Source organism: Triturus cristatus, chromosome 4_2 (assembly GCF_964204655.1).
Source record: "Triturus cristatus chromosome 4_2, aTriCri1.1, whole genome shotgun sequence".
NCBI classification, from domain to species: Eukaryota; Metazoa; Chordata; class Amphibia; order Caudata; family Salamandridae; genus Triturus; species Triturus cristatus.
Window position 1 is genome coordinate 192,850,881 of NC_140586.1, and position 18,514 is coordinate 192,869,394.

The 18,514-nt window shown below is 53.6% G+C and overlaps 1 protein-coding gene across 1 annotated transcript in view; it reads left to right on the plus strand.

Moving 5' to 3' along the window:
* The window catches only part of SLC25A38 (solute carrier family 25 member 38), a 268,806-nt gene that overhangs the window by 227,754 nt on the left and 22,538 nt on the right, over nucleotides 1–18,514 (plus strand). The gene's annotated exons all lie outside the window — the stretch shown is intronic.

The following is an 18,514-nucleotide window of genomic DNA, read 5'->3' on the forward strand; positions in this document are numbered from 1 at the left end:
CCAGAATAATCTACTGAGTGACAATGACTGAGATCTAGCGGGGTTTGCACTGGCAGAAATTAGATGTGCATGCAGAGAAATTGCAAACCTTGACACGGTTGTTTATTGTTGTTCTAAACTGTTTAGTTAAGCAAACACACTGCTCGGCCACCCTGTCAAAATGATGCCTGGGAGTTATGCCGGCAAAGCCGTGCCCCACGGGATAATTCCCACTACGCACATGTTATGTAGGTTGACTTCTATTGTGGGGGGGTTACGAGTGATGCACAACCTGATTGGGAGGTTGGTGTGGGTGGGGGTCGAGTCGGGGAAGTTCAAGTTTTTAGTTGGCAAATCCACCACACAGCAGCTAGGTCGATTAGACTAGGAGAGGAGCAGCACAATGCGAACGAGGGATCACAAGGCAGCATTTCCGAAACAGGCACACGAGACCAGGAATAGTGAGAGGTCTGGTGAGCGAGTACTCTATAGCGAGGGCACAAGCCAAGAGCAACACGCAAGTGCACGGATAATACCTGTCTAAGCTAAATTGCATTACATGGAACATTCGCGGCTTTAATGACCACCGCAAGGTGCGGCTGGTCCAGACATACCTTGCCAGACACAACACGGATGTATGTCTCTTACAAGAGACCCATCTGAACGATAACGCGAAGAAGAGACTATCAAACAATAGATGGGGAGGGTGGGGGAGTCTATACCTCTAACTACTCAAGCTACTCACGAGGGGTGGCCATATTGATAAGGAAGAGGGTGCCTTGGCAGACACACACGACACTCCGCAACACAGAAGGCAGATATTTGATACTTAAAGGTTCATTATACAATCAGCCAGTGATCATTGCGAATACCTATGGGGCTAATGTAGACGATCCTGCTTTTTTCCAACTAGTATGGTACAAGATACAGACACTGGGAAATGCACTGATATGGGGTGGAGATTTTAAAATTGTTTTATCATTTGAGGCGGACAGAGAGGGGACGTCCTGCAGTGCTAAAGGGGATTATACAAGACCATGGTCTGGTAGATTCATGGCGTATGCTACAACCCTTGGCCCGAGAGGGCACCTGGGTACCTCACCACCAAAAAGTGTGGTCCAGACTAGACTTCTGGTTAATATCGAGGGACATGCACACATGGGTGGAAGACACACAACACATGGCCCGCACGCTGTCAGATCACTCTCCCGTTTCGTTGACACTGACAGTCCCGCTGCCCTACATACAGCCATTAACATGCCAACTCCTACACACACCCTCCTGGACACCCTCCTGGACCCGGCATTTAAGGAAACGCTCAGAATACATCGCCGCAATGTGGTACTGCAACAAGCAAAGCGGGATGGGGTTGTGGACCAGGTGTCAAGAAGCTCTTCGTCTGGCAGGGGCGTGGCCGAGCTGAGCTGCGAGATGGCCGCTTGCTAGAGTGGCTCTGCTGGCCGAGCGCATTATCCGACAGGAATCCGGAGCTTAACTGAACCAAACACACCCAAAAAGATTATCGGTGGCGGAAGTTGTGGTGCCCCGATGCATATAACTTGACTGCTGGTCGGGACCCATTAGTGAGAGAATTCAGACATTATAAAGCCGGGCTGACTCCGAGCCGCGAAAGACAAAATGGCGCCGACAACGCATAGGACGGCCGCACCAGCGAGTCAAGCCTGAGGGAAAAAGCTGGCCGCACCCGGGCACCAAACGAGACGTGAGGGAAGCCCGGGCACCACCAAACAACACTAGGAGGTGGAACAGGGAGAGCTGCCCGCGGCAGCAAAAAACGCGACGAGCCGGTAAGAGATCCGCCCGAGGGGAGACGTGCCAGGGCGATTCCAAACTGCACAGAGAGGGCGGCAGTGAGTGCGGTGGCTCAAAAGGAGAGGCCCGCGCCCCCGGCCGCTCTGGGAGCTGGGGGCGGTAAGCGGCACACAGCGGCAGTGACCACACTTCAGGCTACTGAGGGGGCCTAACACAATGTGCCGATAACTGCTGGACTTGGCGCGTGCTGCAGGGTGTTGATAACGGCAAACCCAGTGGTCAAAACAGTCTAAACCGGTCCGCACAGCAAAACACACCGGGCGCATAGACTGCATAGCCATCCGACCCCTCCCCCCGAAACCTTACGGGGCACGACCGAAGCCTGAGTAATACCGAGGGGGCGGACAGCGCACGGACTGACGGGTGTGCACTTTAAAGTGGGAGACCGGTAGCTGGAAACCAAGCCGCGCACAGGGAATCAGCAATTGGGGATCCGCCACAAACAACCACACACGCATCCATGGATTGTCAGAGCTCCGCACGCCTTACCGGAGCCGCAGCCCTTAGCACACGTGCAAAGCAAGACAAAGCAGAGAAATGCTTGGCCAAGCACCCCCACATCAGCTGGAAGGGAAAAGGCCACACACGCAAGCCCTACAGCAAAAGCACACCCTCCCACATGGCCAGGGGAGCTCCTGGTGCTGAATAGCTACACAGATATTGACAACTCATTCCCACCAAAGAGGCACAAAAGTGGAAAGGAGCCCCATCAAGTGTAGACGACGACTATCCTTGTGGGCGAAAAAAGCACCCTGCACACACAGACCATAACAGCCGTGTATAATCGCGATCACCGCAGAGACGAGCGAGGCCAGCAGCACTGGAGGGGCCCGAATGCGTGAAGATCCAGACCACGAACAGACGCTTCAGCAGGAGAGGGGTGATGGAGAAACCGGACAATAAACAAGCGAAAATCAACTTTGAGAAACGCTCATCCAGGCTACAGGGAATCAACTCAACGCTGATTACAGTGGTGCCAGAAACACAGATGGAGCCGGAACAGGAAGACGACATCAAAAGCATGCTCCGTGAAGCGAAATTCAGCCTTAGAGCCATAGACGCAAAATTGGATTCCCTAGTACAGAGACTGGATAACGTAACGCAAAATGTAAATGATCATGAGGACAGACTTGACACCCTGGAAACCAGGATCTCAGATTCGAACGACAGGCAGGTAGACACACAGGAACACCTTCTCCGGATGGACAAAGTACTAGAAGTCATAAAAGCTCGCAATGAAGATTTAGAAGCGAGATCCCGGAGAAACAACATCCGCCTGACGGGAATACCAGAATCCACCAATATTACGAATGTGGAAAAATTTGTGGAAGACCTGCTGAGAGATCTCTTTGGGCAGGATGTGTCGCCGATGTTCCTCGTGGAGAGAGCGTATCGTACGCTGGGGCCGAGGCCACCTCCTGGCGCCCAACCAAGAACAATCCTGGCATGCCTGCTAAATTATAGAGACAGAGACACAATCCTCCGGCTGGCCAGAGAGAAAGGGAACCTACAACATCAAGGGAACAATGTTGCTTTTTACACCGACTTCACTCAAATGGTATAGGCAGCGCAGCGTGAATTCCTTCCTGCCAAGAAACTATGACAAAAAGTTGGCACAAAGTATGCGATGCTATACCCTGCGAAGCTGCGTATACAAACGGGGGGTAAACCACTGATCTTCACGGAAGCTGCAGCAACGCTGAAGCACGCAATACAACAGGTCTGACAGCAACAACGCAGGAACACGGAAACAGCAGACTCCCAGAATAATCTACTGAGTGACAATGACTGAGATCTAGCGGGGTTTGCACTGGCAGAAATTAGATGTGCATGCAGAGAAATTGCAAACCTTGACACGGTTGTTTATTGTTGTTCTAAACTGTTTAGTTAAGCAAACACACTGCTCGGCCACCCTGTCAAAATGATGCCTGGGAGTTATGCCGGCAAAGCCGTGCCCCACGGGATAATTCCCACTACGCACATGTTATGTAGGTTGACTTCTATTGTGGGGGGGTTACGAGTGATGCACAACCTGATTGGGAGGTTGGTGTGGGTGGGGGTCGAGTCGGGGAAGTTCAAGTTTTTAGTTGGCAAATCCACCACACAGCAGCTAGGTCGATTAGACTAGGAGAGGAGCAGCACAATGCGAACGAGGGATCACAAGGCAGCATTTCCGAAACAGGCACACGAGACCAGGAATAGTGAGAGGTCTGGTGAGCGAGTACTCTATAGCGAGGGCACAAGCCAAGAGCAACACGCAAGTGCACGGATAATACCTGTCTAAGCTAAATTGCATTACATGGAACATTCGCGGCTTTAATGACCACCGCAAGGTGCGGCTGGTCCAGACATACCTTGCCAGACACAACACGGATGTATGTCTCTTACAAGAGACCCATCTGAACGATAACGCGAAGAAGAGACTATCAAACAATAGATGGGGAGGGTGGGGGAGTCTATACCTCTAACTACTCAAGCTACTCACGAGGGGTGGCCATATTGATAAGGAAGAGGGTGCCTTGGCAGACACACACGACACTCCGCAACACAGAAGGCAGATATTTGATACTTAAAGGTTCATTATACAATCAGCCAGTGATCATTGCGAATACCTATGGGGCTAATGTAGACGATCCTGCTTTTTTCCAACTAGTATGGTACAAGATACAGACACTGGGAAATGCACTGATATGGGGTGGAGATTTTAAAATTGTTTTATCATTTGAGGCGGACAGAGAGGGGACGTCCTGCAGTGCTAAAGGGGATTATACAAGACCATGGTCTGGTAGATTCATGGCGTATGCTACAACCCTTGGCCCGAGAGGGCACCTGGGTACCTCACCACCAAAAAGTGTGGTCCAGACTAGACTTCTGGTTAATATCGAGGGACATGCACACATGGGTGGAAGACACACAACACATGGCCCGCACGCTGTCAGATCACTCTCCCGTTTCGTTGACACTGACAGTCCCGCTGCCCTACATACAGCCATTAACATGCCAACTCCTACACACACCCTCCTGGACCCGGCATTTAAGGAAACGCTCAGAATACACATCACTGACTATTTCGAACATAACACGGGCTCAGTGGACACAATGGCGACCCTGTGGGATGCATTTAAAGTGGTGATCCGCGGCCACTGCATAGCGGGACAATCAGGAGTGTTGCGAAACATTAGGGGATAGTTGAGCAGACTGGAGGCTGAGTTACGGACGCTGGAATCCCGGTGTTCGAGGCATGTGGGCTGCTGAATTCATATCTGTGCATAGATCGCCGCCTAGTGTTGGGTCCGGATGATTGCACATTGTCCTCCTGGAAGAGTCTTCGAAGTATCACGAGATAGGTGGCCCCTCCCCTGGACTACAGTGCACATGGGCATCCTCTCCATCCTTAGATTGTTTTTTTCCGCCATTGGGTTCGGATGTGCTTATCTTAGCTCAAGTTCGTAAACTTTAGTTTAAGGCCAAAAGGCCTTTAGATCTCGTCGGTACTGTTCCCGTTCGGTATCGACCAGTTCCTGTAGTGTTTTAGCACCTTCTTCACGGTTTTCGGATCCGCTTTGGTCCGAACATCGAACTTCTCTCGACGATGGAATCGAGGACTCCCTTCAGGAGATGTCCTTTATGCCACGCGAAATACCCACACATCGACGTCCATCCGCTATGCAACAAATGTCTCTCACCGAAATGTATGGCCTGTGCCCGGTTCCGCTCGAAGAAGACTCTCCGGTATCGACGGGCAGCGAGATTGGAGGCACAGCAATCGGCGCCTGCCCCGGCCAACATCTTTAGCACCGAAGACGAAGACGCCGAGAGCGTAGAAGACGTAGACTCCAGCCACGCTTCCGAACACGACTCCCGATCGGAAGACGACGATGAGGTGATCTTTGAGGGCGAAGACGTCGTCGAAGAGGTAGGAGACTACAATGAGGCCCTTGGGGCCGAGGAAGATAGCTCCAGCGAAGAGCTAGGCCAACCCGTCGATACGGAGGCCGAGAGACTAAGTCGCCATAAGGCTCAGGTCGAGGGATCGCCTGCGGGCCTTACCCAAGATCAATCACACGGTTCTTCGGCCCCGCCTCAAGGCCCGGCCTCGCACGTTTCACAGGAGCCATTATTATCGAAGACAACTGGATTCCCTTCAGTGAAACCGAAACCGTTCGTCGCACCGGTTCCATCGAAACCGAAAGTGAAACTGGTCGCGATCGGCTCGAAGGCATCGAAGCCCTCCACTCCTTGGACGCCGGCAAAGGTCATCGGCACCGACCGCGCCACAAGAGATTTCGGTGCCAAGCTCACCGCAACGGGTCCGGGCGTCGAGCCAAAGAAGAAGGCCCTAGGTCCCCACAAGGCGCCTCGGCCTATGGCACCAAAGATTACGGCCCAACCCACCAAGGTCAAGGTGGCCGACCCGTCTGCGTCGACGTCGAAGACGGCGGCGCCTGCAAAATCATCGACTCCGACGAGCGTCGATACCTCCCTTCGGATCGACGACCCAAAGACTGGAAATAAGTCGGATGCCGCTTCGACGCCTACCTCCAAGGTGCCGATCGGTTCCAAGGCGCCATCTGCGTTCACTGTGCAACAGGTCTCAGCATCGTTGCAACGCATCAGAGAGCGGGCAACCCTCCACTCCACGTCGGGTCCCGAAACGCACAAGGCCGCAAAATCACACTCGGCGCCGGCGCACATCACATTTGGACTGCCGCCACCCACGGCGCCGAAAATGTTCGAAATCCGGACACGTGTCCGCCAAACACAGTCCCTCTCCACTGGACAAACCGATATCGAGCCTTCGCAGGCACACTTTATCGACGCCGGCACTGGTAGGTTGATGCTCCGCAAGCGGAAAATCACGCCAGAGAAGGGCTTGGACTCCTACAAGATTCCTCTGAAACACAAATTGCCAGCAGGTTCAGAACCAGTACTTCATGAACACTTTCAACCCTTCCATCAGGATCCGCACTCCTTTTCTCCTACGCATTCAGAGGCAGACGCAGGAGAGGACTATATAGGGGATGATACCACCTACCCTGGGGATATCAATCCTGATGATCACTTGCAAGACCCAGATCAGGCATGGGATGACCCCACCGACCAGGGTAACGCACCAGATACTCCTGACACGCAGCTTTACAATATAAAGACATCTCCCACAGAGGACACTGCTGCCTTTAATGCCCTCATAGAACGGGCTGCTGCCAATCATGGAGTGGAACGCCATTCTGACACTGTAGAAGAAGACTTCTTAGTGGACACTTTCGCCTCCTCTGAGAAAACCGTCAAAACTCTGCCATTGTTGAAGGGAGTTCTAAAACCTGCAAAAGACATTTTTAAAGAAACAACCAGGGCACGGGTGCTAAACCCCAGAATCGAAAAGAATTACAAGCCTGCACCCGGAGACCCTATGTACATTAGGGGTCAGTTACCTTTACACTCCATGGTTGTTGCTAATGCTCGCATACGAGCCCATTCACAAACAACGGGTGATGCTCCTCCCCCGACAAGGAGTCCAAAGTGCTGGAGACATCAGGCAAAAGAATAGCAGCGCAAGCAGCAAACATCTGGCGCATTGCCAACACACAGGCACTCCTGGCACGTTATGATAGGTCCCACTACGACACACTAGAATCACTGCTACAACATTTGCCAGATGAATACAAAGAGGCAGCGGAGCTCCTTATCAGAGAGGGACAACTCCTAACCAATGCGTCCATCAAATGCGCACTGGATGCAGCCGACACTGCGGCAAGGGCGATCAACACGAGCGTCATGTTGAGGAGGCACGCATGGTTGAGAATCTCAGGCTTCAAGCCTGAGATTCAGAACAATATCTTAAATCAACCGGTCAACCCAGACTATTTATTTGGCCCTGAAGTTGACACTACCCTCGAAAAAATTAAGAAAGACACAAACTGCAAAATCAATGGGGGCTCTGCAGTCGCAGCAGTTTCGTAGTGGCTCCTTTCGTCGCCCCGGGAATAGAGGAGCAGCTAGAGGTCCGGGGTCCCAGCAGCAGTACAATAAAGGGGGCACACAAAGTAACTATAATAAAACCACCAGAGGTGGATATCGTGGATCCAGCACCAAAGGCAGAGGACGTGGGTACGGCAACACCAGGTCCTCCCCCAAAAACAAACAGTGACGCCTTCTCCCTGCCCCCCGACCACATAACACCTGTCGGGGGGAGACTCCAGCAGTTCCTGTCAGTCTGGAAAACCATCACCACAGACAGGTGGGTCAGGGACATTATCCAGTACGGTTACTGTCTAGAATTAACGTCCACTCCACCAAACATACCGCCAAAGCACCGTCCTATGTCCGTAGAGCACTTGGCATTATTGCAGCAGGAAGTACTAAGTATGCTGCAAAAAGGTGCAATAGAGGTCGTGCCCGTCGACCAACAGGGGACAGGGGTGTACTCTCTGTACTTCTTAATCCCAAAAAAGGACGGTTCGCTCAGACCTATACTAGACCTGAGACCCCTCAACCACTACATTCTATCAGAGCATTTCCATATGCTCACCCTACAGCAGGTTCTACCGCTACTCAGTCAGGGAGACTTCCTAGCCACACTGGACTTGAAAGATGCGTATTTCCACATACCCATACACCCATCACTATTCAAGGGCATCACTATCAGTTCAAAGTCCTCCCCTTCGGTGTAACGACGGCACCCAGGGTCTTTACCAAGTGCCTAGCAACAGTGGCTGCACATCTACGAAGACAGCACATTCACGTCTTCCCTTACCTGGACGACTGGCTTGTTCAGGCAAAGTCAGCCCAGCAATGTGCCAGCCACATGTCCCTCACCATTCACCTTCTTCACAGTCTGGGATTCTCACCAAATTACCCAAAATCACATCTTCAACCCGCCCACGTACGACAGTACCTGGGCTCGACCATAAACACTCTGGCAGCCACAGCTCAGCCAAATTTAGTGAGGATCAACAGCATGCAACTGCTGATCACCAAGTTCAAACCTCAACACTCCCTTCCTGCGCGAGTGTTCATGCAGTTGATAGGCATGATGGCCTCCTGCATTTTCATAGTCCCGCACGCGAGACTACATATGCGCCCGCTTCAGGAGTGCTTAGCACGTCAATGGAATCAGGCTCACGGACAGTTGAAAGACCTAGTGTTGGTGAGCGGTCGGGCATACAACTCTCTGCATTGGTGGAATCCACAAAACCTTTGCAAGGGCCGACCGTTCCAAGAGCCTGTTCCGCAAATAATACTGACAGCGGACGCCTCTCTCCAGGGATGGGGAGCTCATGTACTCAATTATACAGTGCAGGGGCTATGGACAACACAGCAAAAGAAGATGCACATCAACATTCTGGAACTGATGGCAATCTTCCTAGCCATGAAGGCATTCAAAGTACACTTGTGCAACAAAGTCGTGTTGATCAGGACGGACAACATGACTGCCATGTACTACATACCGAAGCAGGGAGGAACACACTCTCCACAGTTGTCTCATCTGGCTCAGAGCATGTGGAAGTGGGCCATTCAGAGGAACATATTCCTCATGGCGGAACACCTCCCGGGCAAGGACAACCAGATGGCGGATCTGCTCCGCAGACACAGCCACCAGATGCACGAGTGGGAGCTACATCCGTCAGTACTCCAACCGTACTTCCAACAGTGGGGTTATCCAGAGATAGACCTATTCGCCACAAACGAAAACGCAAAATGCCAAAGCTTTGCCGCCAGGTTCCCACATCCGCAGTCACAGGGCAATGCGATATGGATGAACTGGTCCAGCAGATTTGCGTACGCTTTTCCCCCAGCGCCATTAATACCGCTAGTGGCGAGGAGGAGCCTAGCGCGCAACCAAGATGGCCGCGTAGGTGCGAGGCTCCCGAGGACCTCCGCGACCTCCTACATATATCCTGACAATATCCTGTCCTAGATGAGGGGACTGTGTTGGTGAGTCCGAGCTGAGGTGGCACCCGCTTTCCGCTTCCAAATTGGACCTCGGACTCCGGCGGTAGCACCGATTGAGATTTGCGGCCTTCTCCACGCCGGACCCCGGATTGGAGTTGTGGGGTGATCCGGAGGCAAAGTCAACAACAGCGGCGGGCTGGGCGCGGCGGCTCGCGTACCCCGCACTTTCACTTTCGCTTTTGCACCCTCCTTGCTGTCTCGCGAGGTTGGGTCGCGGGGCACTGTGAGGTGGTGTGGCCCCGTTGGGGTGCCCTGCCGGCTGTGACTTGCCCCGCGGCCCTGTGGTGAGCCCCCCCCGGATCCCGTGAACCGGCCTGCCCGCCCTTTACGACGTGCCTGGCACGGCCGTGGGACTGGAACCATGTCCACCAAGCAAGATGGAGATCGGGCAAAGGTGAAATCGACCCGACGTGGCGCAGTCCACCAGTCTAACAGCATGGACCGCTATACCCTCCAGAAGGGATCTCCCGAGGTGCCGCGTAGGTCCCCTGAGGGCCCGACTGATACTCCTGCTCTGCCCGCGGATCTGACCCTGCGGGACGTGATGGGCGCTATCGCTGAGATGAAGGCCTCGGTGGACCAGCGTTTTGATACACTGGCGCAGAAAATTGACTCTGTCCTCGTGGATGTTGGCCTGGTAAGGGCCGATCTATCCAAGACTAATGACCGGGTCGATTCTTTGGCCCACACCACATCGGGCCTCTCGACGGATGTGGCAGCCCTCCAAAAGGAGGTGCGCCGGCTTGGCCATGCGAGCGCGCTGATGGATCGTCGCCTGGAGGATTCTGAGGGTCGGGCCCGGAGGAACAATGTCCGTATTCTCGGGGTGCCTGAGGGACGTGAGGAGGCGGCGGCGGATCTATTCGTGGAGGACTTGATTCTCACCCACCTCCAGCCCCGGGGACTGAGTAAATTCTTCGCGGTGGAGCGGGCCCACAGGGTTCCCGGGGGAAGGCCCAAGGCCGGAGCCCCCCCCGAGGCCTCTCATCGCCCGGATTTTCAACTTTCGGGACAGAGACGCTATCCTGCAATCCTCCAGACTACAGGGGCCGGTCAGACTCGACAATATGGATATAAATTTTTATCCTGACTTCACCCCAGCGGTCCAAAAGCAGAGACTAAGCTTTCTCGGAGTCAAACGTCGTCTACGGGACCTAAATCTCAAGTACGCTATGCTTTTCCCGGCTAAGCTGCGGGTGGAGTTGGATGGCCGCACGCACTTTTTTGATCGTCCCGAAGCAGCCGGGGACTGGCTCGATACCTTGCCTGGGGATCGGGGGGGTGGGGGGGGGAGCGGTGGGGGGAGAGGGCCCGCCGGATCAGGACTGAGGGACTAATATTATGCCTCGCTCTGGACAAAATTGATGTCACTTTTGACTGTTCGCCTGTTCGAGTAAGTCTCCTCCTGTGGAGGTCGTGTGGGGTCTCTTGGGGGTTCTCCCTCCTCCTCTGGGGGTCTAGTTAGTTTCACCATCTATGGGGCCACAGGCACACTGCACTTTGGGGGGGCTGTTTGGGCTCATGCAGGGGTGCAGGGAGGGGGGAGTTCTGTTGGGGTGGGGGAGTTGGGGTGGGGTGTTGTTCGTTTTTACCACAAGGCAAACCCTTTTCTGTATTGTTTTTACGGTGCTCTCCGGGGGACGACTGATGGCTTCTGTGTGTGATGGGGGGTAGGGATTTGACTTTGTTGTCTTGGAACGTTAATGGACTGGGGGATAGGATCAAACGAGGTGTGGTCCTGCAGTATTTGAAACGAATCTCACCCGATGTAGTCTTCCTGCAGGAGACACACCTTATTGGAAACTCTTTTTGTGCCATGAATCGGCGTGGCTATCGTTTGGTGGCCCACTCGGGCTTCACGTCGGGCTCACGGGGTGTGGGCATTATGGTGAAGAACTCGCTCCCGTTGGAAATTGATGAGGTGCGCCATGATGATAGGGGACGCTATGCTGTTTTAGTGGGGAGAATGGAAGGCAAAGTAGTGGTCTTTGTATCGGTATACGTCCCACCGGGGCTACAGGCGACCACTTTTGCAGACCTGGGGCGCCTCCTCCTGGGCCTTCCGGGGGGACTCCTAGTGGTTGGGGGGGACTTCAATGCGGTGGTTTCTGGGACTCTGGATCGTCACCCCCCTAGGGACCTCCCCCGGGCCCAGGCGTGGTTATCTGGCCTCTTGGATACACTGGGATTGGTGGACTGCTGGCGCTTAAAACATCCCACGCAGCAGCAGTACACTTTCAACTCGGGGGCCCATGGTAGCCTCTCACGGCTTGATCATGTCCTTGTCCCGGCGGCCTATGCTGGGAGTGTGGGGGAGGTGCGCCATCTGGCGCGGGGTATCTCAGATCATTCCCCGCTCCTGTTCCATTTTGATGTCCTTCCGAGGGGTGAGGGCAGGGTGGTTCCCATCAATGCCTGGTACCTGCGCGACCCCACCATTCGCGCTGCGGTGATTAAATCCTTGCAGCGATACTTTGATGAGAATGTGGGGTCCGTCCCTTCGGCTATCTCCTTGTGGGAAGCCTTCAAGACAGTTCTCAGAGGAGAGGCCCTGTCCCTTATTTCCCATGCCCGGAGGCGCGAGCGGGAGGAGGTTACCCGGGTGGAGGCCGAAATTGCTGAATCGGAGGGTGATTTAGAGGGCGGAGTGACGGATGCTGCACTGCATGTCCTACAACTTAAGCAGGCGGCCTACAGGGCCCTCATTACGGAGGCGGCCAGGGGCCTCAGTAGGGAGCAACAGGGGCGACTGTATGATGTGGGTGATAAGGCGGGCAAACTGATAGCGTGGTTGGATAAAAAGGAGAGAGTGAATCGTGTGGTCCCGCTGATTGAGAGAACGGATGGTGTGAGTGTCACCGAGCCAGAAGAAATTGTCTCCTGTTTCGCGGATTATTTCCGCGAGGTGTATTCTCCGGTCTCTCCTTGCGTGGAGGAGGACTCCCATTCCCTGCTTAGGGATATCGCGCTGCCCTCCCTCCCGGAGGAGGACAGGGTGTCGCTGGATGCCGCTCCTACATCCGACGAAATTGCCCTCGCCATACGTTCGGTTGCCTCTGGCAAGGCCATGGGCCCGAATGGGATCCCTATCGAGTTATATAAGTTGCGACCAGATGTACTGGCACCCCACCTCCGCGCGATGTTCCTGGCGGCCCACTCGCTGGGCTCCCTCCCGCCGGACCAGCGTCTGGCTACTATCGTGGTGATCCACAAGGAGGGGAGGCCTCGGGACCGGGTCACATCCTATCGGCCTATCTCGCTCTTGAATGCGGAGCCCAAAATTCTCGCCAAGGTGCTGGCCAATCGGCTGGTCGGCGTGGTGGGCGACTTGGTCCACCAAGACCAGTCCGGCTTTATCCCCCATCGCAACACGGCCCTTAATCTGCGGCGCTTGCACGGGGTGCTCGCACGTGTTCCATTCGTGCGGGAGCCGGCCATTTTGGCGTCCTTAGACGCCACTATGGCGTTTGACACGCTTGAGTGGCCATACATTTGGGCGATGCTGGCGAAGTTTGGATTCGGCCCGGGCTTCATCAGTTGGGTCAAATTGTTGTATTCGGGCCCATTGGCGCAGGTGGTGGTGAATGGAAGAGTTTCGGCCCCATTCGAGCTGGGCCGGGGCACGCGACAGGGCTGCCCCTTGTCGCCGCTCCTGTTTGCGCTGGCCTTGGAGCCCCTGGCGGAGTGGCAGCGGTGGCACCCCTCCATCCGTGGTCTCCGTTGGACCCCCGAGTATGAGGACCGTGTGTCCCTATACGCTGACGACATCCTTTTGTACCTAGCCTCCCCACGTAAGTCACTCATAGTCCTGGTTGATGTTTTACGTTCATTCGGCCGGAACTCAGGCCTTGTCATCAACTGGGCTAAATCATGCGTGTATGTGCTCTCTGGGGAGGCTCCTGTCCTTCCGCGGGGTTGTCCGATTCAGATTGCCTCTCAGGGGTTTCGATACCTGGGTGTCTACATTACTCTGGACCCAGAGGCCCGCTACGAGCGGAACTTGATTCCCCCTCTCCAGCGCTTGAAGGAGGACGTCGTGCGCTGGCGGCGCCTGCCGCTTTCGCCGCTCGGCCGGGCGGCGTTGTTTAAGATGATGTCGTTGCCACGTTTCTTATACGCTCTCCAGAACACTATGGACCCAGTCCCGGCGCGCTACTTCCGTGAGGTGGAGAGTTTACAGCGCCGCCTGTTCTGGGACGGGAGGCCGCGCATTGCCCTGGCGAAGTTGACGCTCCCATGGTATGACGGGGGGATTGCCCTCCCGGATATTAAACGGTATTACTGGGCCTCCCAGCTAGCTGCAATTAACCATGGCCTCTATGGGCCAGCCTTGAACCTGGCATTTGAGATGGACAAGATGCTACTGCCCAGTGGCGACTACAATCGAGCTCTCTACTCTGGCGCGCCCGACGCTCGCTTGACGGGACCTACGCGTGTCATGGTCAGAGTATGGCATGCGGCTAATGCAGCTATGGGGTGGAAGGACCGTTTGACCCGGGCGTCACCGCTGTATGCGTCTGAGAAGTTGGGCTCTCTCTGGACCTCGAAGGGCTTCGAGAAATGGGACATGATAGGCATCAGTAAAGTGGGGGATCTCTGGTCGAGGGGAGGATTTAAAACATTTGAGATGCTGCAGACGGAGTTTCAGTTGCAGGGCAGTGAATACTTTCGATACCTGCAGATCCGTCATGCACTGGGCTCCGTCTTCCCAGACGTCGCCTCCATCCCGGAGTCTTCCCCCCTGGAGGATAGAGTGCTAGATGGCCACGTCCCAGACAGTACGATCTCCCTTATTTATAAAAAACTGATTAATGATCGATCGGGCTTGCTGACTGGCCTTCGCGAGGCTTGGGTTGCCGACGGTTTGGAATTGGACGATGAGGACTGGATCTCCGCGGTGGCCTCTCCGAAGGAGGTGGCTATACCGGCTCGCCTTCGCTTCGTCCAGCTCAAGATACTCCACCGGGTCTACATGACGGGGCCAAGGCTTCAGCGTATGGGCTATACTGAGGATGGATTGTGTAAGCGTGGTTGTGGTGCCGTGGCGACCTTCCTGCATATTTTATGGGAATGCCCGAAGGTGGAGCGATTCTGGCGCGGTGTGCACGAGGTCCTGCGAGTGGTTACGCGTGTTGCGCTGCTGCCGGAAGCGAGGAGATGCCTGTTGAATGTGTGGGAACCAACTGACTACTCGGCTCCGCAAACGTGGTGGGTGACTCTGGGATATATGATTGCTAAGCGTGATATTGCGCAACTGTGGGGATCCCAAAACCCCCCGGCGGTGTCGGCCTGGAAAGAGCACATGGACTGGTGCATGTTTCGAGAAAAGGTGGTGTATGTGGCGAGGGGTAAGCCTGGGACATGGGTGAAAGTGTGGGGCCCCTGGAACGCCTACTGTGGGAGTATTTGCGCGCCACCGTTGCTGCCTGCTGCCTCACCAGCCCCGTCCCCTTAGCTGACTCCTTCCCCTAGCCCCGGGCACAGGGTTCCCCCAGTCCTCGCTTTGTTTCCCTTCCCCTCCTTGGACTCCTCTGATAGTTGGGGTTCCCCATTGGGGAGCACGTGCTGCTACTTTCGACTGTGGGTAGCCTTGTGGGTGTTGTTTTCTTGTTGTTTGTATAAAATGAAACCGTACTGTGGGGTATTATGGCTGTGGCCCATGATGTTGATAACTCCTGCTTATGCTCCTTTGTAACGCCAAGTGTTCTATGAACGTATGCCATATGTTTCTGCCATTCCTAGCGGCCGGCCGGAAGGTTGTGGGCCCATATTTGTATATTCTTGAGATTTGTAATAAACGGTTTCAAAAAAAAAAAAAAAAAAAAAATACCGCTAGTGGCACACAAACTGCGACAGCACTCACTGACACTCATCCTAGTTGCTCCCAAATGGGCACGCCAACCATGGTACACCACCTTTCTAGAACTTTCCGTGGTGCCGCATCAAAGGCTGCGGATCAAACCCGCACTTTTAACGCAGAACCATGGCGAAATTCAGCACCCAGATCCGCAACAGCTGAACCTGGCAATCTGGCTCCTGAAGTCTTAGAGTTTGGCTACCTAAACCTGCCACCTGAATGTATGGATATCATCAAGGAGGACAGAAGACCCACTACCAGAGCTTGCTATGCAGCTAAATGGAAAAGGTTTGTCATTTACTGCAACAACAATGACATTAACCCGCTGGACGCATCCATTCAAAACATCATCTGTTATCTCTTACACTTATACCGATGCAATCTGGCATACAACTCCATACGTATCCATTTAACCGCGATAGCAGCCTATCTTCAAAACAGGCAGCATCTCTCTTTATTCAGAGTGCCTGCCATCAAAGCGTTCTTAGAGGGACTCAAACGAGTAATTCCCCCAAGACACCCACCGGCACCAGTGTGGAACCTCAATGTGGTCCTCACCAGATTAATGGGTCCCCCTTTTGAACCTCTCCATTCATGTGAGATTCAATTCCTCACCTGGAAAGTAGCTTTCCTAGTGGCAATCACTTCGTTAAGAAGAGTTAGTGAACTCCAGGCACTAACCATTCAAGAGCCATTCATACAGGTTCACGCAAAAAGAGTTGTACTACGTACCAACCCCAAATTCATGCCTAAAGTGATATCGCAGTTCCACATGAATCAGACTATTGAACTGCCTGTTTTCTTTCCAAGTCCACAAAATGTTGCGGAGAGAATGCTCCATACACTAGATGTAAAGAGGGCCCTCATGTACTATATAGACAGGACAAAGGATTTTAGGAAAACAAAACAGCTTTTCATTGCCTTTTCTCCACAACATAAGGGCAACACCATTTCCAAAGCAGGGATAGCCAGATGGATCGTTAAATGTATTCAAATTTGCTATCAAAAGGCTAAATGCACATTAACGATTCCCCCACGAGCCCACTCAACACGAAAGTTAGGGGCGTCCATGGCTTTCCTGGGAAACATTCCTTTGCATAAAATATGTAGAGCAGCCACATGGTCCACTATACATACATTTACCAAACACTACTGTGTAGATGTACACTCAAAACAGCAGGCAGCTGTAGGACAGGCTGTTCTCAAAACTCTTTTTCAGACTGCTGCAGCTGGCACGGGCAGCCGCCGCTAATGGAGGGACTGCTATATAATCTATGCACAGATATGAATTCAGCAGCCCACATGCCTCGAACTGAATATGCTACTTACCAGTATGCATCTGTTCTTGGCATGTAGGGCTGCTGACATTCATATCGCCCACCCTCCTCCCCGGCGCCTGTAGCGGCTGCAGCACTCAGAATTACTGTATAGCATGGTCATCACTTACTGTATCTACTCCGTCACTGCCACAATGGCGAAAAACAATCTAAGGATGGAGAGGATGCCCATGCGCACTGTAGTCCAGGGGAGGAGCCACCTATCTCGTGATACTTCGAAGACTCTTCCAGGACAAGAATGTGCAATCATCCGGACCCAAAACTAGGCGGCGATCTATGCACAGATATGAATGTCAGCAGCCCTACATGCCAAGAACCGATGCATACTGGTAAGTAGCATATTCAATTACCTAGAGCCCACCTCGAAGATCATGTTGGACCTAAGAGCCAAGTTGACAGAGTATCAAGACGAAGCCGAACGAGAAACCACATTTTTACATAAACACGCAAAAGCGCAACATTATGGGTAAGGGGACAGACCCGGAAGAACACTTGCAAATATACTTCGTAACCCTCTCGGTTCCACACTCATTACTGAACTCCGGACCCCCGTGGACACTATAGTGCGAACATCCCCCGACATACTTGACACTATGACAGACTATTTCGAAAAACTATACACCACAAGACATGACTCACCCGCAGAAGCCCTTCAAGAATACTTTGACGCAATAGAACTGCTCTGGTTCGGCAGAGCCCACCGGGAGTACATGGATTCCCCCCCTCACAGTGGAGGATGTCCGGCAGGCAATAGGCGGCCTAAAGGCTGACAAAGCGCCCGGAGCCGACGGACTGACGGCCAAATTCTACAAAGGATACTCTGACATTCTGGCGTCATGACTTTTGGCGGTTTAGCAAGAGGCTGCTAAAACAGGTGCCCTTCCGGCATTCATGCGAGAGGCCAAAGCTGCTATCTAGCTGCCCAACTACACTGGCTGATCCAATGGCTAGTGGCAGACTGCAATCCTGACAGAGAACGCTGCCCAGACGCACCAGACACTGCCAACCTAGCAAAAATCCTTTTCCGAGTCCGCCGCACCGCGCCAGCAGACACAGTTGCTACCAAGTTGGTACTGCGCTGTTGGTCCAGATACCTGAGGAAAGTGGGCGCTGCGGTTCCCTATTCTCCTGCCATACCACTGACAATGTTGTGGTATCTTCCACAGGGGGAGCACTGGGCAGGGCTGGAGGACTGAGTAGAAGCGGGACTGCGAAAAATGGGAGACCTCTACGGAGACTCTGCACTATTACCCTTCGAAGACTTGCAGGCAACATATGACATCTCTGGGGGTCACTTCCTGAAACATAGGGCCTTGACTCGCAAGATAAGGGCACATTGGAGGGGCGGGGGATGGAGCCGTGAGCGCTGGCGGGGTGTAGATATGTAGCGCTCTCCACAGGCAGAATTAAAACGGTGCACGGCAGCCATTAGAACGACTGAAATTACAATGGGAAGTAGACCTTGGTAAGGAAATACCAGAGAGGTACTGGGAAAAAATTCTAGAACGTATATCAAAGGCATCCAGGAACGCACGCTTCAAATTAATTAACTATT